Raw genomic sequence first — 27,625 nt, 5'->3', positions numbered from 1 at the left:
CCTACAAAATTATTTTCACTCATTTATAAAGCTTTTTCACTCATCTATGATCAAACCAATTCTTCAATGTTACTGGCTGCCACATACTTACGGCCACCCATCTCTTATTTTCTAGGAACCAGTAGTATATTAATTTTTATTTTACATCCATGATAAGACTCGCCAAACTTGCCTTTTCCATTTCTCCTTCCATTCTGCCAAAATAATGATAAAAGCAACAACATCAATAATAAAAAGAGCGGCATCAGCACATATCATGCCAAGTACTGTCCTAAAGACATCATATTTAATTTATTTCATCCTCACGTCAGATTTGTGAAGTGGATACTGTTTAGTATTCTGTTTTTATAGGTCAGGTAATTGACTTGCAGAGAGAGAAGAAATTTGCCCCGGATCATAGTTACATTCTTTTCTTTTCTTTTTTTTTTTTCCATTTAAAAAACATTTAAATTCAATTTGCCAACATATAGTTTAACACCCGGTGCTCATCCCATCAAGTGCCCTCCTCAATGCCTGTCACCCAGTTTCACAGCTGTGTTCTTAAACATGAGTCCATATTGCCTCTTGATCATGACTCTAGGAAGTTAAGGAGTTTTTATTAACCAAGACTATAACTTACTCACGCCATCAATGGTTATTCCGTTTCACTCTCTGAGGTGTTAGGGATTTCAGGGGACAAGGAGGGTCCCATACCTAATCCCAGCAAGAATTAAGTAAGCAGTAACAACATGAGATAAGAATTACGGTACTGGGTGTATCAGGAGCCGTCAGTAACAGCAAGGACAACTGGACCTGTAAGGAAAACGTGACTCCTTGCCAAAGAATGCGTACAATTTAGAAAAGGCAGCCAGGGCCTTATTCCATGCTGGTGGAATGGAGCTCAGTGAGCTCTGAATGAGTCAAGCAAGTGGCCAGAGTGTGATTATGCAACAAGCTATACCCAAGATAAATCACAAGGTTTCAAAGGTCAGCTAAGAGCCTGCCACTTTGCCAGGGTCCTTGCGAGAAGACAGAGAGGCTGGTTCAGGTTTCTTCCTGTGGTAGCCACGGAGGTGTGCTGCCCAGCAGTGCCCCCGTGGAAGAGCCTGCTGCCCAGCAGGGGGAGATCAGCAGCAGCCTTCAGGCTCCTCCGGGTTTGCCCCAGCTGCAAAGGATGACCTTCCCTAAATCACCTCCGTCCTAGGGGAGCCTAACAGTTAACTTCAAGATGAATAAAGGAGTTCAGATAATTATTTCAAGATTAAAAAAAAATAAGGTGTTATTTTTATTTTATATTAAAAACATGTTCACTCAGATAAATACCTTCATTTGGGGGGGGGGTTTGATTTAGACCAATCATTGGGATGAGATCACATTATGTAGTGCCCATCCAAAAGTATCCAGATGGCAGGTGTATGTGAAATACTTCAAAGTCCGATGTCCAGTGACTAGTTTAACAGTTTTGTAAAAATAAAATCTCCGTGTTGAGGTTTTGTTTCCGTGCTTGCCAGTTTGGAATTGGGTCGTGAACATTCACATACAGTTTACCTGAGCACAAATCTCCAAGGCTCTCATTGAAAACAATTCAGGTTTGTTTATCACACTTCTCTTTTCTTCTGCCTTTGTTTGGAAGATCAAGGCCACCTGCTTCCTTTGTGCCTCATTCTCAATAGCTTTCCCCAATCCATTTTATCTTCATTCTAAATTGTTCCCCTTGGGTTCACTATTATAAAATCAGCACTATATCTAAACTTACTATAGAATGGGGCAAAATGAGAGAAGACAGAAAATAAATGAATAGCAAACCAGGAAATTGCTATCCAAAGAACAAGTAGAAGGGACTAGTGAAAAGTGAAAAGCGGATAGATGCTAAGTATAGCTAATTCTTTTTGGAGCAGTTCAAGAATAAGCCAAAACTCAAAAAAAAAAAAAAATCTTCAGGATATTTTATAATTGACCCCAATTGTTTTCTGAATGCAAACAAAAAGCAATCACTTGTGTTTACAGCCAGACTTCTGATTTCAGTAAATTTGGATTTTTCCCATTTCCCTCTCAGAAATCACCCAAAACCCACAAGGAGAACAAGACACAAAACACAAACTCGTGCTTGGTGATTCTAGAAAATAAACTCTCCATCAGGGACATAAGCAAAAGAGCAACTAAAAACAACAAAGGTCAAAGAGGTAGGCATGTAGAAAGAATGTGAAAGGACATTTCTACAGCTACACATTCTCAGAAAATAAGGACAGAGCTCACTCTTCCAAGAAAAGGGGAGGGGAAGGAAGGGAAAGGACAGGACAAAAAGATTTCAAAACAAGCAACTTCTTGATCATGACATCAGGAAAAAGTTGAGAACTCTGGTGGTGGGAGCATGTGTCCCCTCGGTGTAGGAGTGGAGGCGGCAGGGCTAGATAAGAAGCCGCTTAACACCAGATGTACAGGAAGGATGAGACAAGGGGAGCAGAGATGCTCTTCCTCATTATTAGCCCTGCAGTGCTAGTCCCGGTTGGTCTTGGGGGTGGGGGTGGTGGCTAAAAGAATTTACCTGTGCCAGAGCACCTGGGTGGCTCTGGTGGGTTAAGCATCTGCCTCCAGCTCAGATCATAATCTCAGGGTCCTGGGATCGAGTCATGCATCAGGGTTTCTGCTCAGCAGGGAGCCTGCTTCTCCCCCTCCCTCTGCCTGCCACTTCCCCTGCATGTGCTTGCTCTCTCTTTCTTTCAGTCTCTCTCTGTCTCTCTCTCTCTCTCTCTCATCAAATAAATCGATAAAATATTTAGGGTGGGGGGAAAGAATTCACATGAGCCAACCTTGAGGCATACAACAAATTTCTGCTGCTATAAAATAATGGCTTGGCCCCTCCTGTACTGAACGTCTAGATCCACAAGTAGCTGATCTAGAGAGAACATAGCTAATTTAAAGATGAATAAAAATAAAAAAGGAACCAACACAGACATTACACAGGATAATGTGAAAAGAAAAGAAGGGAGAGCAAGAATTGCAAAAAATAGATGGTAAAGGAAGCTAGAATATAGTTGCCAGGAAACAGATTAAAATACAATCAAACTCATTGGTGCAATCTTTTGTAAAAAGTGAAAAAGAGTAGTAAGTGATCTATCAGAGCTCGGGATGGTGAGACAACAAAATGAGATAAAACATGAGCTGGCTGAGCTCAAAAAAGAAATCATTAAACATTATATACAAACGAACGCCAAGAAGATCTAGAAATCAGGTAAAAGAAAATGCAGCAAGTCATATAAAGAATAGAACCAAGAAAGGCAAATAACATGAAATGTGAATGAACAAAACATCCTTTAAACGATTTTTGGAAGAAAAATAATGGATCTATGAGGTAGGCAAAAGGCAGGCAGTATGTATATATAATGGGTGCCCATAATAAAGAGAACTAAAATAATGAAGACACCAAAACATGAGAGCGAACCTCAAGAAAATTTTCTAGGAGGAAAAGAATTGAATCTATTGTTGGAAAGAATATATTGCAGCCCAAACAAACAAACAAATAAAAATCCAAAATAGAGAACAGTAAACTTTGAGATACATTCTAGTGCTTTGGGATTCTAGTATGAAGAATCCTTTGCAGACAACTCTAAATAACACTGGAGCCGCACCCTGAAAGGCCACAAAGAGAGTGTGATCCACACACTGCATTCTTAGCCAAACCATTGTGCAAGGGTAAAGGTCACTGAAAAAATTTAAGTAAAAAAAAAAAAAAAAATTCTGAGTATGTGAGAAGCTGTCTATCCTTCTTCAAGACTGTTAGATCACAAGATATGTGCATTAGATCATCACATTGTACACCCTGAACTTACATAAAGTCATATATCTATTATATCTCAATAAAATGAAAAGTTTTTTTAAAAGCTGACAGAGGGCTAACTCACACCAGTGAAGAGATGGCTGGAAACACCTGTGGCGAACCAACTGGAAATGAATATTAATTCCTCTTATCAATCGATAAACCAAAATACACACCAAAGCAAGGGGATTAGAGGATATAAGATAGAATTAAATACAGAAATTATCAAACAGTAATAGCTGAAAGTAAGAAGGGAAAGGAGAGAGAGAGAGTAAACGTATACGAGTCCCTCATCCAAAATATCACGTAAAGGTGATTAAGTTCTATCATAGACATTTGTCACCAGGGGAAACACAAATATCAAATATCCAGCTTAAAAAATAATTTTATATCTCCTTCAGTGAAATGGTCAAGTAGAATTATATTCGACTATTATTTAGCAGATTTCCATCATAATTAGGATCCTTCACATATAATATTGACCAGATTTCTCTGCAATAAGCATCATTATGCCTATCGTTTAGATTGGGAAATTGATATTTTACATAAGTAAATTAACCGGGGTCAAGCAGTTAAGTAGCGTGCGAGCTGGTGTATGAAGACAAGTCCTCTGATAGCCAAATCCTGTTTACTTTCCAGGTTTTGATATTTTTCAACCCAGTTTTTACAGTACATAGCACGATGGAGAGAACACAGGCGTTAGTGGGGATCCCAACGCTACCATTTACTGCCCGTGTGACCTCGGAAGAGTTGCTTAACCTGTGACTTAGCTTCATCATTTATTCTTCTATCCTAAATGAGGATTAAAACGCCCGAGTGACATGGATTTTTTTGTTACTGCTGGTGTTCCTTTTTTAATAACAAGTTAGGAAACATTTGAAAATGGAATTTTGTGTTCATAGTCCCACAAAGATTGAATTAAAGGCTTTAAGTGAAGTCATTGAGCTAGCAAAGTATTTTTCGTGGATTTTTGTTATAAAAAGAATGCAGACATTGTATAACTTAGGGAAACTATATAATTATAGTTTATGTAATTAGCTAAATTATATAGTTTTCCAAGAATGTCCCCCCCAAACAACTTCAAGGTAGCTATTTTTAAGATTGTATTTTTCTTTCCAAAACCTTTCTATGCTTTATTTTTCATAGTTGTGATCAAATGATATGTTTTACATTACATTATATAAACTGTCCACACTATTCAATATCTTAAATATGATTTTCATAGCTATATAAAATCTCATTCTTTAAATATGCTCTCATATCTAACTATTCCTCTTTCTGTGTGATATCTTTTTAGCGTAAATATTTTTCTTCATTTGTAATTATTTATTTAGAGCCCCACAAACACAATTACTTGGTTAAAAATGATTTAATGTTTTAAGGGTTTTGATATATATTTGCAAATTGCCATGTGATAAGCCATTTAAAGTATTTGAAATAGTGCTGACGGCATAGAAGAATGCTTCATGTGGTAAGGATATTTGTATCTATTTATTTGTTTCAAACATTTCCCTGCTGCTGGTTTGTCTTTAAAATATATATATATATATATATATATATATATATATATATATATATACATATATGTGTATATATATATATATGGTCTCTCTCTCTTTTTCTTTTTAAAGATTTTATTTTATTTATTCATGAGAGACAGAGAGACGCAGAGACACAGGCAGAGGGAGAAGCAGGCTCCATACAGGGAGCCCAACGTGGGACTCGATCCGGGGTCTCCAGGATCAGGCCCTGGGCTGAAGTCAGCGCTAAACTGCTGAGCCACCAGGGCTGCCCTGTGGTCTCTTTTTAAATGTAAAACTTGACATTTTAATCACATCTATTGATCCTTTTGTTTATAATTTCCTTTAATACTTTTCATCTAATGAAATCCTCCCCCAGATAGATAATTAATTTTTTCTTCGATTTCCCCATTTAATAGCTTAAACCATAGACTTGAGGTTATTTATAATCCCACATGATTTAACAACATTTTTCTTTAACATTCTACTTATGCTATTGAATCTTATGATCTGGATGAAAATCAAAATTATTAAGATTAGTTTAGACCTAATCAAAATTTGCTGTGTGTCTAGCTCAAAACAAAAAATACTTCAGAAGTAACTTAGCTGCATTTCAAGATTAGTCTGGCTGTGTTTTTTGTTTGCTTTATTTATTTATTTTTTCCTGATCAACTAAAGTCTTCCAAAACTACAACCGACATGAAATCCTAGGAAAACAGGGAGAAGTTAGGTTGTTTTAAGATTATTAATCTTTGACTTTTAGATATAAGAAATGAGAAGAGGGCTGGTTTATTTAAAAAAAAAATTGATAAGCAGTAAGGTTCATTTATTCCATTGGAAGGACAATCATCTTGATAGGAATCCTTGGACTCAGAAGGCCTCTTCAGGATTATTTACTCCAGCCACCGACTGTGATCATGTTGTGGTGTTAATACAGCAAAACATTTTAGTTTGGTGGCTAACTGTGCCAAGAACTTGACAGAAAGGAAAATTTTCCTTATACCCAGACTAAGCAACCAAGTCAGACATTTCATAAACTCACAATAAAATGAAATTGCTATAAAGTGAATCCACCTAATAACAACAACAACAACAACAACAACAACAACAAATAGGCAGATAATAATGATTGGAATATTGTCCCTGGGAAGAAGCCTTGGTCTGATTCTAGTTTTGCTCTGTTGATGAATCCCCTCAGGGGATTATCACTAAGGTGATAAGTGAGCTCGCAGTTCTACCACGATTCAGTCTCAGACCGCTTTGGTGGCATGTATTTGAAATACGGTTAGCTCATCCATAGAATGACTGTTTTACTTTAAAAACTACCCCATTAAAATGAGAGTTTGAAAATCAAGGACATTAAGGAACTTTTCTGAGCCCTTGAGCATCAGTACTTCCTAGGATCTATAGTAAATCACATTTCCAGTGACTATATCATAACAACCAGCACTTCAGAAACAAGAGATGAATATGTATGTACTCTAAAAGAATTACATTTATTAGATACATTTTAAATGAACAATAACCAAAAGAGAAAACCCAACCTGAATATGGCTTTAAATTATTTGGTTACCCCCCCCCCCAAAAAAAAATATTTGGTAACCCAATGCTGATAATATTTTTACATAAGTTCCAATACAAAAAATAACTTGATTTATTAAATAAATATGCATAGAGCACTCCCTATGTGCCAGATCCTCGGAATATATCAATGAATTAAATAAAAATTCTTACCCTGAACCTTGTAAGGGAACTAACTGTTCAGTATCTTGATTGTCACACAGATGATGGTCACACAGATCTAAATATGCGATACAATTGGTTGGAACTAAATACACACAGAAATCAATTCACATAAAATCGTAAAATCTGAATAAGGTGGATAAAGTGTATCAATGTCAATTTTCTGACTGTGATGTTGTACTATTGTTTTGGAAGACTTTCCCACTGGAGGAAACTGAGTAACTGGTATACAAGATCTTTTTGTACCATTTCTTCGAATTTGCATGTGAATCCACCATCATCTGAAAATGGAAACTAAAAAAAAAAAAAATTCTTACCCTCAGAGCTTAAATTCTAGTAGCTGAAGACAGACAAAAAGTAGCAAATATACTAAACAAGTGAATTGTGTAGTAGGTTAGAAAGTTATTAAATGCTACCAAATATATGTCAAGAGAAGGGGAACCAGCAGTATCCTAGGTGGATTGTGAAGATGATATTTGAGTAAAGGCTGAAGAGCTTGGAGTTTGCCTGTGGGAAAAGCATTCAGTGGAGGAACAGCCACTGCAAAGCCTCCTAAGGTAGGGATGAACTTGAGGGTTCAGGAGCTGCAAGGGGCCAGCCACCTGGAGCAGAGGGAGAGCAGTGGGGGATGAGGACAGAGAATGATGAGGCACCAAAGGGTGGGGGACTTTGGAGGCCGTTGTAAGGGCCCCGGCTTTTCCTCTACGTCGGGAAGGCTTCAGAGGGTCTTTGAACAGAGTGACTTATTTGTAAAGGATCACTCTGGCTCCCACATCCAAAACAGGGTATAGACGAGTAAAAGTGCAAGCCTAGAGACCTGTCAGGAGACCAATGCAGGCACCCGGAAAAGAGAAAATAGTGGTGGACAGGAAATTTAATGAGAACGATGACAAAAATCTAGCAATCTGCTAATTCTGTACACTAACGCACACCAGTGCCTCCTACGGCCAGGACCGTCTCCACAAACTTGCAGTGTATTTCCAAGGCCAACTGTGTAGAAGGAGATTAGGTAATACCTGATTTGCATAAAACGAATTTTGCTCTTTATCATGGGGCATCACAAAGATCCCCTTTGTAAATGGTCTTTTCTTGATGCAACACTCCAACCCTTCATGAAAGCCTTGCCCTGCCTGATTCAGAAAGCTCCTGCTCCCCTCACTGCCCCTTTTCTGCTTGTTTGGAGCCCAAGGGAAACTCTCCGGCTACAATTTTCTGGCCTGATTGCCTGACTGAAGCCTGCGGGGTCAGGACGGCCGGCTCGGTCACTCTGGCTCCCTCTACTGACTCGAAAAGGGGGCCAACAAAGAAACTAGATTAGATTCATCAGCCCCGTGTAATTAGGAAGAAAAATCAAAAGAAGGAATTTTTTTCTGTTTGTTTTCCAAGTGTCATGTTACCCAAGATAAACATGTTTAAGGCATTTGAAGAACACAGATGTCTGCACTGCCTATTGTTTAGAAACCAAACATTCCTATAAGCTGAACACCAGAGACACTGGGCCCATTCAGTCCTCTCCAGCCCATTATTTCTCTGCATCATTTTACTCTGAGTACGTTACGGGGGCTTTAGTGACTGTTTATATGGTCCGTAAACAATATCTCCTTAAAATCCTTAAAACAGGTCCACTTGCTTGCCACAGAACAGGTGACACTTTGAAACAGTTCAATCTCCTCGGTAGTCAAAAGCAGATGTTCTTTTGAAAATGTGGTTTATCCTGAAGTACTGCCAGCCAGGTGGGGGAGTTTTCATACAATTAAACGTGCCTAAAGGTGAAGAAAAGAAGAAAAAAAGTATTATGTGGCGGGATAAAATAAAAAGCAATATTCTATGCAAGGAACTCTTGAAAGTAACAGGGGAAAAAAACTGCATATCCATGTACTGAAAGGTTGCTTCTCTTTTCTTTTGAGCCACATGATTTGACAATGAAAGTGTTTATTCATCTGGTCCTGGATATAAAAGGAAAGTAATCTCAGCACCATTAATTCTATGAAAACCTCCACATTTTAACATCTCTCAACCATAGGCTGTGTTTTCCTTGTTCCTAGACATCACAGCAGGGGGAGTTGCCTCCTACATGAAACTTTCTTCCAGCTAAAAGGTATTTCACGTGATAGAATATTTCTTCACGCTTTCCTAGATGTCAGTAGTCTTTAAGAAGTGAAGCCAAATGAAGATTTTTTAAATTTCTGTGACTTCCTACCCTGCTCACCAATTAATCTGTAATAGTAGATCATAAATCCGACTTTAAAAATAACCTAAGGAGGAAAAAAAAAACATTTATAACTGAAAGGTGCAGATTTCACAAACTCAGTTTTTTACATAGTAAGGAATAAGTTGGTTATACAGCATTTGTTTATGTGCACACTAATTTTGTGAATTATTTATTAATTCAAAACGCCATCATACTACATCACCTTAAGGGTGATACAGGTTGAGACTTTAAATGTGGATCAATAAAATACTGCACCCCTTGGACGCATTCATTATATTGTCAATATTGATAAGAGACCTTCAAAATCTTTTAAATATTCTGGAAAGAATGCTGTACTTAAAAGTTGCCATAGAATGTTGTTGCCTTGGCTTATTCAGCACCTGATGTTTATAGCATAATATAGGCTTTTCAATTTTTAAATAATAATAAAAAAATGATCTCTTGTACTACTTTTTCTTTCCATTGTATTTCTCCTCAGAGCAGGAAACATGTCTTATTATGTCTCTATCTGAATAAATCTTTTATAATGAAGGACCCCAAACGCTTGTGGGTCAACACCATTTCCAAAGGGGGTGGGGGGATGCTTTGATCTCTATAATTTAAAATGGATCTCCGCTCTCCCTCTTTGCTCATCCCCAAGCAAGAGAACCCATCACAGCAATCTGCAGCTAACTCTTCTCCCACCACCAACTCTATTCAAACTAAATGAGTGTGCTGCACTTCCTCGGCCAGTCACCCTTCTCCCATGCAGTCATCCTCACATGACATTTGCAGTAGTCCCTGAAATGACTCCGTTTTCAAGAAGCCAAATCAGAAGTCCTTACCCACACACTCCATGTCCTCTCAGCCCCGTGCCTCACCCGCTCAGCCATCCCCTGCTGTCTGCAGTAGCACTGCAAGCATTAGCCCCCCACTCTGCAAACGAAACCTCGGTTCCCTTCGGTTTCCCAGTAAACCAGATCCATAGGCCTCACTTAAGATCTTCCATTCTTCCCATCCACCAGTCCGTCCTCTCACTCTGCTTCTCCCATGGAAGTTCTGCTCACTCCAGTCTCTCAAACAGGAGGCCGGCCATCAGGGGCCCGTGGGTTACAGTGTGAGGCACACACAGGCCCACGTACAGAAGGGACCAAGGCTTCGGTGCTGTCTCATCAGCAGTATTTCCTCTCCCCCACGGTCCTCTACATATTCTCAGATCACACTGGGAACCAAAGCAAAACATGAGATACCGGTTGCTGATAATGGTAAACTCATATGGACTGCCACAAAGAGTGACCACTCAGCTCTCCGAACGGAGGAGCAACTAGAGAAACAACATTTTTAACTGTTAGTTGCACTACCCTTCTCAGAAACCAGCAGGGGTGAAGCAACCCAAAATGAAGTTCAGGAGGGCACAAGTTAAGAACTGCCTTGTGAGTTGCTAGATAATGAAAGTATGCTCGACCAGATGTTCTTGTCCAATGTTCAATCAAAACATAATTGCAGGCAACAGGTTTGCGCAGTGGCAACCTGAATAAGGCGAAAGGGCCCACAGTGACCACTGAGCTGAATGCAAACAGGCTCATTAAGCGACCCACCTCGAAATGGCCATAAGCCTAACTAATCAATGGGCTACTTACAACCAGACACTGGTACCAGAAAAGGGAAAATCCCAAACATTCCCATACCTCCTCACCCCATCCTGTTACTATAGCCCCTCACCACCGCCTCCTGGCAGACAGTCTATTCTTTGCTATCCTGTTGCTCCCTTGCTGTAGATTCAGGAAATTTCCATCTCCTTTGTTCTGCCCTGGGTGAATTATTTTCACACACACTGCCCACTCCCACACAGTTGCCCTCCCCCTGCCCAATAGGGATGCACCACTGTGATTTCTCAAAGAAAACTAAAATTATGAATACTTTCATTTTTTATATTTTTGAAAAAAAATACTACGTTTTCATATTAATGTTCCTCAGCGGATAAGAAGCAAAACCATAGCCCTTCAGGGTATTCAGACCCAGTCGACTTTTTACAGTATTTACTCTTCCCTGAGAATTGGTAGCACTAACTCTTTGTCATTTAGTCTCAGACTGCTTCTTATTGTCACTTTCTGGAAACACAATACTGACAATGAAAATGTTCATTTGTTTCTCTGTCTTTGTCACTTTATTCTGAGTGTATTAGAGATGTCTTAATACTGTATTAAATATACTGATGCGGTTATAGTAGAGGTAATGTTCCATCTGTCAATACCATGCTAGGAAAGAGCTGTTATTGTTGATTTTATATCTTCCAAATCCCCCAACATAGTGATTCAGAACACAATAAACTTATCTTGAGTAATAGTGTGGTGCGCACCTGCTACTTCATGTGATTTTTGGCCTCTAATGCATCAATCCATGTTCTCATGTGATTATCATTAAAAGTTATTTTACATACAACTCCTCCAATCTGAAACAACACACACACCCAAACACACACTTTTTTGGGGGTGATTTTTCGTATAATCAAGGTTCTCCAGAATCAGTCCCTTGTGGATTTCTCTGATCTCATCTCTATATATCTCTATACAGATGAACAATCCCAGCAGCAGGCACAAGGAAAGTGGCTTTTCACCTTTGCCCAGTCCTGAGTTTTGGAATTCTAGGACTTCTATATAAATATCAAAACCAGAGAAGAGTAGACAAGACAATATAGATAAAATATTCCAATTTTCTTTACCCAAAAATGACACCAACTAAAGTCAGCAACAGAAACATCAGGTCAACAATGCCTGGAAGTTCTCCCTTCTTTGCCTCATGTCTTATTTACTTTATTTTCTTTTAATGACATGGCATATGGCAGAGATCCTATTGGTGGGGCAAAAAGGAGAACATACAAAGCAGTTCTGACAAAGACTTAACTAGACCACATACAAAGCCCTATAGGCTATACTCACTCTTCCAGTTAAAAAAATGCAAATAGAATGGAGTTCTCCATGTTTGGTCTTCCATTGGTCTTCCATTGTTTGGTCTCTCCCTTCTCACAAAGTCTGTCTGACCTCTGGGCAGTTTTTTTTTTTTTTCTAAATCTATTAACTTCTCCATCTCTACTAGCTAAACTGGACATCTTTCATCTCACCTTATGCATAGATTCATATTATGATAAGATCCCATGAATGCATGTGTAAGTCTGGGTTCTCCATAGAAACAAAATCAATAGGAAAAAATATAGATAGATAGATAGATAGATAGATAGATAGATAGATAGTTAGATAGATAATAGATAATATATATATTTGCACTTATATATAACATGTAATATATGCAATGTGTAATATAATTTTTATTTATGCATATGCTTGTGTATATAGAGAAATCTATTATAAGGAATTGACTCACAAGCCAGTTATAGATGCTGAAGTTAGCAAGACAGAGACATGGGGATGCTGAAAGCCCTGAGGACCCGGGGAACCAGTCGTGTAAATCCCAGCCCAAGTCAATGCTGAGACAAATGTACTAGATCAAGGACAGAGCAATTTCTTCGTACTCAGTCTTTTTGTTCTATTCAGGCCTTCCATGAATGAAGCCTATCTACATTGGGGAGGGCAATCTGCTCTACTCATTCTACCAATTTGTATGCTAATCTCATCAAGAAACACCCTCACAGACACAACTAGAATAACGTGTGAACAAAAATCAGGGCATCTTGTAGCCCAGTCAAGTTGACACACAAAATTAGCCATCATGATAATGACTCAAATTCATATACACATGAAATGGTGTTTTCCACTATTTTTACTTCAGAGTCATACTTCTTTCAAAGTGAAGCCTATGACTACATATTTCTTGAAAATCTTCTTGGCCACACCCAACCCAATCCTTGCTCATTCTTTTTTCTAGTGAATTTTTTTAGCATTGATGTGTAGACACATATTATATACATATAAAATGGGAAACAAATCTTATATACAAGATGATATATGCTAAATCCCAACTGAATTGACTCCAAACTCAATTGGCATTAGGCATCTGTAAACTCCATGTAACTGTATGCAAAATATTGTGTTTGTAATATACTTGAGAGAGTTCAGGGCTCTGCTCAATATTCTCAAGAGTCCATGGCCCCAGTAGATTAAGAACCAGTATCATTGGTCATTTTCTATCACATTTATGAGCATCAAACCTATTCATCCTAGCTATTTTTAATGAATAATTTTTTTCTGTGGGAGACTGTATGCACTTGTATTGATTTTTTTCTGTTCTAATTAAATCAGTTTGAATTAAAACCTATTGAAACATGGCTATTAACTACTATATTGCTCAGTCATTGCTATATAATAACCACAAAATCTCAAAGGCTCAGAATAACAGGGAGTATATATTTTACTCAAGAGCCTGTGAGTCCCCTGGGGCAGTTCAGCTCTGCATGTCTCATATCCTCCTGGGACTAGCTAGGATGTGCTCTTCTTGGGGCAACGGCAGAGTGTAAGAGAGCAAACCCTCGTGCAAGTCCTATTCAAGCCTCTGCTTGTGTTGAGTCTATTAACAACCCATGGCCAAAATAAGTCATGTGGCCAAGTTCAAAGTCAAAGGAGGTCAGGGGCGGGGACAGAGAGAGAGAGAGACAGAAAAACTGCAAAGCTATAGACTAAGGAGAAGAATACAGGAAACGATTTAGAATTGAGCCCAATAACTTAATATACCTCACTTTCTAACTCTAATTGTGAGTTAGAGCTGCAATTAAAGTCAACAAAGTATGCCACAGATAACAATAAGAGCAGATACAATTTAGAGACTCAGAGTAATGCATTTTACGTACAGCATCTTATTTAACTCATGCAACTGTCCCATAAATGAATCATTGTGAATACACAATATCTTCACATTGCGATACATGACAAACCAGTTTAGAGAGTTTAAGTAATTTAGCCAAGGATACGTTGCTAGTAAGTGACATGACAGCAATTCTAATCTATCTGTGTCTGTGTTAGAAATAAAGTATGGTCTATGGTACTAAAGACACAGTTGTCTAATCTGCCAATGAGATTTTGCAAAAACCTGAACCAGCATAAGCAAAAAGAGTGGGAGGGAAGTGATTACTAGCTACATGTTCAAAATGTGGGAAAGGAACAGGGAGAGTTGCAGGGTCAGCAACACTGGGGGCTCTTACGCTGCTGGGCATTCCCCTCGTTAGGTTCCTTTTTCACCTCTCTCTGCAAGCGGGCTGTATTTGCTCAGACAGACTTTTCTGAGAAATAGATCTGGCTCCCAGAGGCTCCTAATTTATACTTTACCTGCCTGTGTCCAAAGAGGAAATACTTGTCCACAATCCCAGCTACAGACACTTCATGGAAGGATTTTCCTGGCTGGATTGAGTCACAGGCCCACCCCTAGACAGTCACTGTGTGTGCTGGGGCATGTGGAGGTGCTGTGATTGGACCAGCCTGAGCCAGGCCCATCACTGTAGTCAAGGAGATCATTAGAATGAGGTTCTCATTACAATTCCATGGGCTTGGGCCACACTGGAGGAGGAGATAGCAATGCTCTTCCCAAAAGAAGAGCCAGACAAAACAAGTAATGATAATGATCGCTAAATTGTAATACTTAGCATATTAATTTCAAGCTGTTCTCAGATGGTCAATTGTCCCCTTCTTCAATGTTAAAAAATTATGTTTTCTTCTTGTAACAACCATGTTCCAAGTGCTAATTTGATTAAGAGCAATACTGCTTTTGAGAAATGTCATAATCTCAATTTGCACTGCTTCTGAGTGTTCCACTAATCAGTTCTGAATTCATAATGTGAATCAAGTCTTCTTATATTCATCAACAATAATACAATACAGAACTGTCATTAAAAACAGAAATGGTGAAAATAAATTCTCGCAGGAATACGCTTTATCAGTATGGTAGAAAGAGAAAAATAAGCAGCAGGAAAGGTTACAATTTTCTAAAAACTCAAGTTACTTTGTTTTAGCAAATTTTATCTCCCATAGATACTTAGAAATATATTAGTCAAAGTTGAAGGAAGGTAATTTTATATTGAACAAGATGCAGAGAGGAAAGGTGTTTACTTGATCCACCTTCTGACCCTGATAATATTACTAGGCTGGCACTACAAGCTAGTAATGTAAAATGTGGACATCTTTGCAGACAGGGAATAGTGGAAGGTTTCATAGGAAACCAAGGTGATTAGGTGAAATGGAACCAGGGTTTTTGGTGAATGATTCAGACCTCACAATTTCTTTCCCTTCTCTGAGCTGTGGTTCCTCTTCTTTAAAATGGAGATAAAAAAATAAATAAATAAAAAAATAAAAATAAATAAATAAATAAATAAATGGAGATAAATCTAATAACCAATTTACAGGATTACTTTAAAGAATAAAATAATCATTTAAAAAATATTTTAGATTGCAAAATACAAAAAACCCTGAAAGCTCTAGAATGAATGAACATTATCATATGATACTACTGACATGAATTCTCTCCCCATCAGACTTGAGAAATACAGGATGTCCTTTTTTTCCCCATTAATAACAGGTAAGGATGTCCTGAACAAATTAATGCCATTAAGGAGACCCTTGAAGCCCTGTTTCTTCTTAGAGGAATCAATTTTTTATCATTTGTTTTTCTTGAATGATGAGACGAAATTACCAATTTCAAGTGATCCATCCGTTTATGAAAACAAGACCAATCAAGATCTACTATTCTAAATGAAAAATTAACTTTGTTAGCAAAGTCCAGTTACTGAATAAAACTGTAAGTCATACAAGTAAATTTCACAAAAATAGTGATACAAGGACTATTACAATACTTCTGTTGGTTATACTTCCACTGCGGTAGCTAACTCCTCCGTCTAAGCTGGTCTTACAAACAGTATACGTCGTGTATGGGAGAAAAAGTAGGAAGATGTTTTCAGACTGTCCAGCAGAACTGCTGTGTGTCCTCTCTGCCACCAACCAGGGACATTTCTTCTTCCCGCATTTTTGTTCTCTCCTTCTACCATCTACCTCGGTATCCAGAAAGATTCCCCACTGCAGACCTGCCGTGTGTGATATCCCTCCTTTTAAGACAATTCCATACAGCAAATGTGTTGAACGCCCACAGTGTGTCAGGCACTGAGCCACTTGCGTGGGGTATGATGAAACGCAAGATGGATAGATGCCATCCCTACCCTCAGAGAGTGCATTCTCTCGGGAAATGAGTCATTTTCAGTGTGTTGGGTTCTGAGAAGGTGAAGTGCAGGAAACAAAGGGGAGCATGAAGCAAAATGTAAGCCCTGCCATGTGTCAGACCACAGGGAGATTTGTTTGGGCCCAGAGAACCCCATGACAAATCTCCTTGGTTTTAGGCATTTAGTAAACATTAGTACCTGTGATTCATGAAACTTCAAGTCTCACTACTTCTGATGACATAAACTTTTCAAATTATTCACTAGTCAGAATATTTAAATTTCATGTTATGATTAAGTTAATGCAGTTTTTGAGTGTGTAGCAACAGGAACTGGTATTGGGGAGGGGGTGTTGGTGCTTCTGGACATTGCACTCTGAGGGTCTCAGATTCTATTTAAAGAATGCTACTTACTTCTTTCAGAAAAAAAAAAACTTTGCTGATTCCATCTAGCCTAGCCTCATCCTTCTAGGGTAGGCCTCCACATCTGTGTTTCCATAATGCCCATCTGTGCTCTTTCCCATATTATATTATTGTGTGAGCCTGCACTCCTGAAGCAAGGGTAGGAATGACTGGATATAAGTGATCAAATGATGTCATGATAATCTAGTCTCTTTCCGTGTGTTATCTATATAGTTCCTTCTGTCTATTGTTCTCATCCTCAGACTGACCCTCTGTATGTGGGAGGCTGCGGGTTGTCCCATATTCGCAATCCTTCTTTTGAAGGAGAGATCTGCTGATATCCATATGTCAAATTTTCTAAAAGGGCCCTGATTGGAATGGGTCAGCTCACGTTCTTACCCTCGAATCAGTCTATAAGTTCCATGAAGTAAACATGGAGCGATGGAGGAATTGTTTCTCAAAGGCACATTCACTGTTCAGATGGAAATGTCACTGTATGTATTTTATGAATATTCAATTACATGTCTGTCTCCCCTAATGGACTACATGCTAGAATAAAGATCATGTCTGATTAATCTTTATATACTCAGTGACCAGTACACCCATCATAGGCATTCAATAACTGCTGCTTGAATACATATGCAATAAAAGAATGTAAATAAACATCTAGGAAGAGAAGAGAAAAGAGGATAGGCTGTGCTGACATAAGTTCTGAAGCACATCAGTGTGTGTGAGTGCAGGGGTTGCTTGATACCAGACAATGTGGAGAGGATCAGAACTATTAAGAATAAGTAGCTCTTAACCTTTAAATCAACTTGAAAATGTTTCTGAGGATGCACTGCTTTATTGCTCAGCTGACACCAGTCATAGAGAGGCTTCATTTAAATCTTAGCATCTCTCTTTTTAATAACAGTGAGGATGCTCAGGGGAGGATTAAAATGAACCATGTCCCTATAGCACAGCTCTGCCACTGTGTACTAAATGTTCAAGTCTGTGAGGCGTTAGGGACTTGGGGCCCGAAGGTACCACCTGCAAAGCCAGAAACCTTGCTGACTTCAACTTAACTTTTGGGAACTATGAAGTGAAAGTGTTCAAAAGCAGAACACCCTATCCCATTTTTATTACACCACATTTTAATAACATTAAAATAGACAAAGGACCTGAATAGACATTTCTTCAAAAAAAAAAGATATATAAAAGGCTGGGGACACCTGGGGGGCTCAGTCAGTTAAGTTACTGACTCTTGATTTCGGCTCAGGTTGTGATCTCAGGGTCATGGGATGGAGCCCCAGGTGGGGCTCTACATTCAGTGGAGAATCTACTTGAGATTCTCTCTCTCCTTCTCCTTCTGCCCCTCACACCCCCACGCTCTGTATATCTAATATAAATAAATAAATGTTTAAAAAAATAAAGATATGTAAAAGGCTAATAGACACATGGACAAATGCTCAACGTCACTAATCATTAGGGAAAATCAAGTTAAAACCACAATGAGATAGCACCTCATACCTGTTAGAATAGCTATGATCAAAAAGACAAAAGACAGTAAATGTTGGTAAAGACATGGAGAAAAGGGAACCCTTGTGCACCATTGGTGGGCTTGTAAATTGGTACAGCCACTCTGGAAGACAGTATGGAGGATACTCAAAAACTTAAAACTAGAACTACCATACAATCCAGCAGTCCCAGTTCTGGGAATATATTCAAAGAAAACCAGAGCATGAACTTGAAAAGATACTCACATTCCCCATCATAGCAGCATTATTTACAATGGCCAAGATAAGGAAACAACCTAAGTGTCCATTGATGGATAAATGCATAAAGAATTTGTGAGATATATACACACCCACATATATACACCACAAATACACATACATATGTATATATGAGATGAAATATTCATCTATTAAAAATGAGAAAATACCACCTTTTGTGACAACATAGATGGACTTTGAAGGCATTATGCTAAGCAAAATAATCTCAGAAAAAGACAAATTCTATATGATGTCGCTTATATGTGGAATCTACAAAACAGAAGACCTCATATCAGACTTATGCTTTCAAACGGTAGAGGGTGGAAGGCAAGGAAACTAGAGGAAGGTGGTCAGAGGCAAGCTTCCAGGGTGCCTGGCTAGCTCAGTTGGTACAGCATGCAACTCTTGACCTTGGGGTTGTAAGTTTGAGCCCTGTGTTGGGTGTAGAGATTATTTAAAAATAAAATATATTTTTAAAAGGTACAAATTTCCAGTTGTAAGATAAATAAGTACTAGGGGTATAATGTGCAACATGGTGACTACAGCTAACGCTGCTGGAGGATATGTAGGAAAGTTTCAAGAGAGTATACTGATCCTGAGAGTTCTCGTCACAAGGAAACTTTTCTTCTTTTTTCGTATTTCTTTACCTTTTACTGTATTTTTATGAGATGATGGATATTAGCTGAACCTGTTGTGGTAATTCCTTTCACAAGATATGTGAATCAGCCCATCATGCTGCATGCCTTAAACTCACACAGTGATGAATGCCAATTATTTCTCAATAAAATTGAGGGGGTGAGGGTAGGCTCACATTACAATGGAAAAGTCCAATAATAAAAATAGTTCCTTCCAATTAGGACATAATGAAATGAAAAGGGTAATATAAATATAAAGTGCACATATTTGGGAAAACTAAACCTATTAAAATATTAGGAAAATAAAACAAGTGGATTACTCAGAAGTAGAATAATTCAGAATATTCAGAGTCAGTGCCCCCAGAAACAAAATTACAATATAAAATTATAATATATCAGTACAAAGGTCATTCATAGTCATCTGTATTTGTTATTGTGCTGTGGAGAATAAAACATCTAAAATAACTCAGTGCATTTGTTTAGGAGAGTGAATCCTATGCACGCATACGAGCGTGCTATGTGCACACGCGCACACACAGACACAAATGCAAAAAGGCAGAATTAAGTACACTTAATGTTTTATAAGGAAACAGCCTATCCATACCAATATCACATTGAAGGATGGGGGAGGAAAGGGAATCCATTACTCACCCCGGGGAGGTGCATCATTTCTTTGGGATCAGTTGAGTTTTTCTGGAATTTAACTTACTCAGGGCACTCCTGCAAAGGCGCTTTTCAATCCAAAAGTCAAGTCATCAAAACAAAAAATGAAGAGAGCAGTTTGTCTTTAACCCTTCTGATGAAGCACGGGTAAATTTAAGGCATTTCTCTGAGCACTAACAGAATGTGAAACCATCCATAGAACAAATAATGCATAACTACTCATGGCAGTTCTTTCTATTTTTATTTCTGTGTTGGAAAAGGTTTTGGTTATACAACATAATAAAAATAAATCAGACAGACATGATAATATTAAAGTGAGAGCATGAGCTAATCAGTCAAAAATGCACTATAGTTATTTTCAAACTGGCTCTGCACCTGGAAGCAAACTTAGTCATCACCCCCATCTTGTCATCACTATGAGAATTTTTGAGTGACTGCCTAAGACAGGAGCCACAGGATTTCAAAATACCAAGATTCAGACTGATAAATGGCTAAACTCTACCATTTGATAAAGAGTTTGGCATTATTTTGATCCATTTAACTTGGGGAAACTACATAAGATGAACTGTGTGACTGAGTCTCACCCATTTCAAAAAACTTGCTGAATCCATTAAACAAATTCTTAGAACTAATATGTGCTCTCATTTTCCACATATAATTCCTGCCAGCCCATGTATTAAGTTCCTCCTGCCCCACCAGCCTGGAGATAGTGAGGTCTCATAACAAAAATTCCCTGCTAACAGAGGCCTCTCCCCAATATTTCGGGTAGTCCTCAGGGCAACTGTCCATGTGTCCATCCCCACCCCCGCCCCTAACACACACACACACACACACACACACACACACACACACACAAAAACCAACTCAATTTCTTCCATGGCGGTCTCTTCATGATGCCTGCCATTCAGAAAGCCATTTGGAGGACACTGAGCACCCGTGAGCACCATCCATGAGGTGCCCAAATGTCTCTGCTTTCTGATCAGCCTCTAACCTCAGAGGCGCTCAGTACCTTGCCCCATTCACTGAGGAGGGAATCTCTCCTACCTCCCTGTAGGTTAAAGGTGAGTAGATCATTTACTTTAACTTGAATAGCTTTAAGAATGAAACGGGGCTCTAATGATAAACTTATCATTAGTCCCCAAGACAGACTAAACTGGGCCTGTCCCAGGCAAACCAGGACCAAGAGCCAACAGATATATGGTTCCTTTTTCATCCTGAACTTACAAGCCATGGAACCGCTTCCTAGTCCCTCACCTTGGTCTTGGGTCTTGGGTCTTGGTCTTGGGTTAGGACAGCAGCTTCAGCTGCTTCCTTTCTTTCCACAGGCCTCAGACATAGTCCCCAGGGCTCGGTAGAGAATGACACCATACTGTCCTCTCCAACGATCACCAGCCCCACTCCAGCTGCCCACACGTTGACCTCTACTTCACAGGTCCTCCTTCCCCAAGACACACCTAAGCCAAGATACTCAAGATAAATTTTATTTTTTTAAAAGATTTATTTATTTTGAGGGGGGGAAGAGAGAGAGAGAGAGAGAGAGAGAGCCCAGGCATTTGGGGAGGGTGGGGCAGAGGGAGAGAGAAACAAGCAGACTCCCTACTGCATGTGGAGCCCATCCCAGGACCCATGAGATCATGAGCTGAGCCAGAACCAAGAGTCAGGGCTTAATGAACTGAGTCTCCCAGGGGCCCCCTCAAAATAAATTTTGAAAGGCACTGCAGTGTGGTAAATCCAATCTCAGCTCAGTGCTATCAAGTTACTACCCTAATGGAAAAAAAATAAAATACAATAAGCTTCTTTTTTTTTTTTGCCAAGGCCCAATTAATAAGTTTGCCTGTTATGAATGTATAGAAAGAAATCTTGATTATTCCTCTTCTGTTTGTCATTAAATATTGATAATTGCATCTGCCCTGTATCTGGAAAAATTTACAACAAAGCAATATTAGTGAAATAATGTCTGTACAGCATTACTGAGCCCTGGGAAAGGGGGAATTGCATTAATCATAATAATAATGTCTTCAAAAGAAAAGTTGAGATAAGGAATAGCCATCCATGAAATTTCTTTAATATTGATTATTAAAAAGAATGTATCAGCCACATTTATTAACATTTACTGACTGGGGTAATCCATAAAAAACTAATGACCACAGTCTAATGTTAAGTGTGTATGTTCGATGAGAAACTCTCACATCTTTGAAGAGAGTTTTTAATAACTGACTACATGATAATCTTCTGAAGCAGAAAGGTTTTAGGGACAGATCACAACACAATTATACCCACGACTTAAAGAGAAAATAGTTCTGGTGGAAACCTTAACAAAGATCTTTCTTGGCTTCCTATTTGCATTCAAAATAATTCCATGGCATTTGGTTAAATGTTAAATAATCAGACTACCAAGATTAGCTTCATTCCATTGATTTGGACTGCCCCTAATGGGCAGAGAAAACAGGACATTAGGCAAATATAAAGCATAGGACTTTGCACATTTTGGTTGCTCAATGGCTATTGATTCGATAACCTTGAAGTGTTCCCAACCAGACAGGCAATGTCACATCTCTTGAGAGAAGATCCTGAATTTAGGCTAAAAACAAAGGATGTCATTTCTGAGGATGCAGGAGTCTTGCGATTTCTCTGACTGCTTTTCGAGGCTCAACAAGAAGTTTCACAAGAAAGGAGCTCAGTTCTGAAGAGGGGGAGAGGAGGGACAAGTGACAACACGCAGTCTATGAATAATAGGACAATTCGGTTTGAATCCAAATCAGAACAGCGTGCTGCAGAATTGGCGCTCTTCATGTGAGCTCCCATGAGGTCAGTGGGAGGACACATCAGACTCCTGCCAAAATAGTCTCTCCTCCTGTTCCTGACTTCATTGACTGTCTCAATGCCTGAAAAGCTACCATTAGAGTGTCACCTGTTTAGGTCATGAAGCCTTTTTGGGTCTTCTAGAATTTCCCATAGAAATGAAAACCACTCCTGGGAAGAGTAGATATTTTCTCCAACATTTCATATATATATATATGAAATTATTCATATATATGAATATATATAATTTATATTATATTCATATTTATATTTATATTTCATATATATGAATATAAATATATTGAATATATTTATATATTGAATATATAATATTTTCATTTTATATGTATATATAAATATAAATATATATAATATATATAAATATATATATATAAAATGTATATATATATTTCTAGTCCTTCAAAATGTGTCATGACAAACAAACAGACAAAAATACCCCAAAAACTCTGTGGTCAAGGAATTTGGTAGATATTTTCTCCAACATTTCATATATATATATATAATTTATATTTATATTTATATTTATATTTATATTTATATTTCATATATATGAATATAATATATTGAATATAATTATATATTGAATATATAATATTTTCATTTTATATGTATATATAAATATATATAATATATATATATATAATGTATATATATATTTCTAGTCCTTCAAAATGTGTCATGACAAACAAACAAACAGACAAAAAAAACCCAAAAACTCTGTGGTCAAGGAATTTGGTAAAAGCTCCATGCTTTGTTAACTCTTCAGGATTCATAAAACCAAGGAACATATTAAATAAAGACCAAAATATACGGCAAAGGAAAAAAAATCATAATGGCTTAATCTAGTATTTGCTAACATATTTTGTAGAGAAAATAATTTGGAATACTTGTTAGCATCTAGAATACTGTAATGTCAACTCATCATCAGCATCAGTGTATTTTCTAAATGTTTTTGACTGCATAGAATAGTCTATATATCATGGCCCATACATTTAAGAATTTACCATATCCGTCATTAAAAAAATAACACAAGTCCCGCATGGGAAACTAATGAACATATCTGCATATATACACACAACACTTTACACGTAGTGTCAGGGCTTCTGAGGAGTTAAGATACTTGACCTCAGTTCAAATATCTGTGAAGCCTTCAGGCTGACTTAGGCTGAATGAATCACCCACTAATATTTTGACAGCACTTAATTTATATCTCATCTTTGTTAATGATTGCATTTCTCTCTTTTTTTACTAGGTAGTGACCTCTCTCTCTCTCTCTCTTTTTTTTTTCTTTCCCTTGAATATCAAGCACAAAGCAAAAAACTGAGCCAGTGTACTTTGTATTTAGGAATTGATTAAATAATTGAATGAATTAGACTGGACTGGAAAATTCCATGGGAATAAGGCTCACTTCTGTTTTTATCAGTTACTGTATGCCCAGCTCTTAGCACAATGCCTGCCACATAGGGATTTTGTAAATATTTGTTGCATAAACATTGGATAACTTGGTTCTGCTTATTGAAAGTGCCTGGTGTTTAGAACTCTTATGAGACTTTCCGAACAAATATGGTGGATTTTATACCAATTTAATCTTGGATGCAAAAATATCAATCGATCCTCCTCTCTATCCTATCATTGACCTGGCTCAATGTTTATTTCATGGAAGTGGACTGAAGTGTCGAAACTCTTCATATCCACTTCTTTCCTTTTCTGTCTCCTTCTCAGGAGTCAGACCGGCATTGTGATCTGGAGGTCTTCCTTGCCTTCTCCAGATCTTTCTCTTTATCCTTCCCTTTATCTTTCTCTGGCATATCTCCTGAAACATTTCTTGCACATCCAGTCCTGACTTGGTGTCTGCTCAGAGGACCCCAACTAACACAGCCAACTACAACACCATTCTGAGATTCCACTCCGTTGAGCTGCTGGGTGAAGTCTTTCTCACAAGCATCCAAACCCTCCACAATCACACAATGAAGGAAAGATTCTCCATCCCCCAGCACTACCACTCTCTTGGTACTCAATGCCAGGGCTAAGTCTTCCCTTCCTCCTGAGGGAGTCTTGATTTGGAAAGCGTCTTGTTTGGGGTCCCTGGTTGGCTGAGTCAATTAAGTGTCTATCTGCAGCTCAGGTCCCGATCCCAGTCGGGCTCATCAGGCTTACTGCTCAGTGGGGAGCCTGCTTCTCCCTCTCCCTCCACCCTTCTCCCAGACTCATGCTCTCTCTCTCTCTCTTGCTTTGCTCCATCTTTCAAATAAATAAATAAAATCTTTAAAAGAAGAAAAGAAAGGAACTTGTTTGATAAATGCAAAGGAAAGGGAATTGCTCAAATAGAAGGAAAGAGGATTTACATGCAGAATAGAAGAACTTGTCTAAAACTATCTCTTGAAAAGCCTAATAAAAGGTACTACTGATTTTTCCAATCGGCAAGTAGTTATTTTTCCATACTTAATGTATTAGAGTCCTAGGGCTGTGTGACAAAGCACTGCAAAGGAGTGGTGTTGAATGACAAATTTATTCTATGACAGTTCTGGAGGCTAGAAGTCTGGAATCAAAGTGTTGGGGGAGCCATCCTCTCTCTGAAGTTTCATGATTTTCTCTTAGCTTTTCATGTTGCAGAAACCCTTGGTGTTTCTTGGCTTATCAATGCATCAGTACAATCCCTGCCTCTGTAGTCACATGGTGTTCAGCTTGCGCGTCTCTAGGTCTCTTAGAGGGGCACCAGCCATAATGGAGGGCCCACCCTAGTGACCTCCTTTTTACCTAGCTTCATCCACGAAGACCCTATTTCCAGACAGGTCACTGGTACCTAGGATTAGGACTTCAATATTTCTTTTTGAGAGAGACAATTTAATCCAAACACTTGGGGAAGGGAACATTTCTTTGAATAGAAAAACAAAAAAAGTGCATAATTAAATAAAATTTCTTGGTGACTTAGTAAACAAGGGAACAAAGAATTTTAGTTAGTGAATCATGCTGCTGCTCGTCGTGCCCTTAATGTATGTCTGATGTGTCCATGTCCTTTACATCTTCAGATGCTCCTAGCTCTTTGGATCGCTGCTGAATATTGCTGGGTGGGAAATGAAACCAAGCTCGAGTCTTCTAAATTTTAGCCTGTGAGTGATATGAATTGATAGGCACATTTATTACCACTGGTAAAAGCGCTGCTGGTTTAAGTAGTGACCTTTCTCGCTGAAATTAATTGAGTCTTTTCAATGACCCTACTTGTACGTGAATACACTTCCCTGCTTTAGAGAAAACAGAATAAAGAAATCACCAAATCCAGCAGCTAGAAAGGATTTTATGAAGTACTTTGTAGATAATAAATCATAGCACACTAAAACTTCACATGTATATGAGACAACATTTTAGGAGCTTCCAAATTCCTGCCCATCTCATCTGCCGCAGGAAAGTGGCTGAACTAGGATGGGAAATTTAGCCAATGTAGTGAATGGACTATTCAAAAACCATTCAGAATAACCCTTCTCCGTGACTTCATTATAGAAGCTGTGAAAGCTAAGAATTTGAACTCCTCCCTTCCTTTGTGACTAGAGGCAGCCATGTAACACACCTTTGGGGGTTATAATACGTAGGTACAATCACTGGTGACAACATTCCTTCTCGATACAAAGACAACCTCTTCAAGAAGAATGTTCTTGCATATCGTTACCTGTCAGCCTCTCGTCATCCTGCCAGGAATGTATATGTGGTACCTGGGATGCAGGGACCAGCTTACCACCGGGAATCCTAAAGTTCTTATTGAAATGGTGGAGTAAGACCTTTGAAGGTGGACTAAAAAGCACTGAACTCGGATTTTAATATTGGATTGTCCATTTACTGAACTTGAACTTAGCTTCTATGGCAATGATTATCAACCAGGAGCTCTTTTGCCTGCCAGGTGACGTTTGGCAATGTCTGGAAACATTTTTGGTTGCCACACCTGCACGAGAGGGAAGGTACTACCATCTAGTTAGGTAGAAACCAGAGATGTTGCCAAATATTCTACAATGTATAAGACAGTCCCCAACAACAAAGAATTATCTGGCCCAAAATGTTAATAGTGCTGAGATTCAGAAACTCTGGTGAGTAGGTCTTGAATTCTTTAATGTTAAATAAGGGGGTTTTTCAAAGATGACGTCTATGGGTTCCTTAAAAAATGGAAGGTAGTCTGTACAACCTCTGACAAGAGAATTCTTGAATTACAGTGTACCTGCTTGATAGTGATTTAAGCTACCTTTTAATACAATAGTCATAAAGACTAAATAACAATAGCAAGAGTTGCATGTTTATTAAGTGAAAAAATCAAGATGCAAAAGTGTAGGTGTTGAGTGATTACTTCCATTATAAAAAGAAAGTGAATGTAAGTGACTATAGCAAAATAATATAATAGCTATATTGAGGATTTTGAGTTTCTTCTTCTGTTTTGCAAAAGTTATTCAACGTGAATATGCTATTTTTATAATTTGAAAAATAATTTTTTAAGTAAATGAGTAGGAGGAAAGATTAAAATACTCAAATAATGTTGATTTCGCTGACATTTGTGAAATTTCTTCCTAGGCTTACATAGTAACACTATGCAGTGTAATGAAATATTTTATGCAGTTGAGTATCATTTACAGTGATTCAGCATGTCAGCAGCATTCTTTTTCTAGAATGTTCTTTATGGCTCCCTAAATATGGAATCAATGGAGTTTAATTCATAGGACTTACCCCCCCTCCCCCCCGACCCCAGAGTTTTGTGAAAGCATCAGAATTACCTGCAACATTAAAGTGATTGTGTGAAAATTTGTCCCTGGAAAAGCTTATATTTGTTTTATTTTATTTTTTATTTTATTTTTTATATTTGTTTTAGATTCCTATGGCTGCTGAAACATATTACCACACATGGGTGGCTTAAAACAACAAAAATGTTCTGGAAGGCCAGAAGTCCAAAGCAAACATCACTGAGCTAAAAT

This window comes from Vulpes lagopus, chromosome 19, assembly GCF_018345385.1.
Source record: "Vulpes lagopus strain Blue_001 chromosome 19, ASM1834538v1, whole genome shotgun sequence".
NCBI classification, from domain to species: Eukaryota; Metazoa; Chordata; class Mammalia; order Carnivora; family Canidae; genus Vulpes; species Vulpes lagopus.
The sequence above is the reverse complement of the archived record's forward strand: the minus strand, read 5'-3'. Positions refer to the sequence as shown.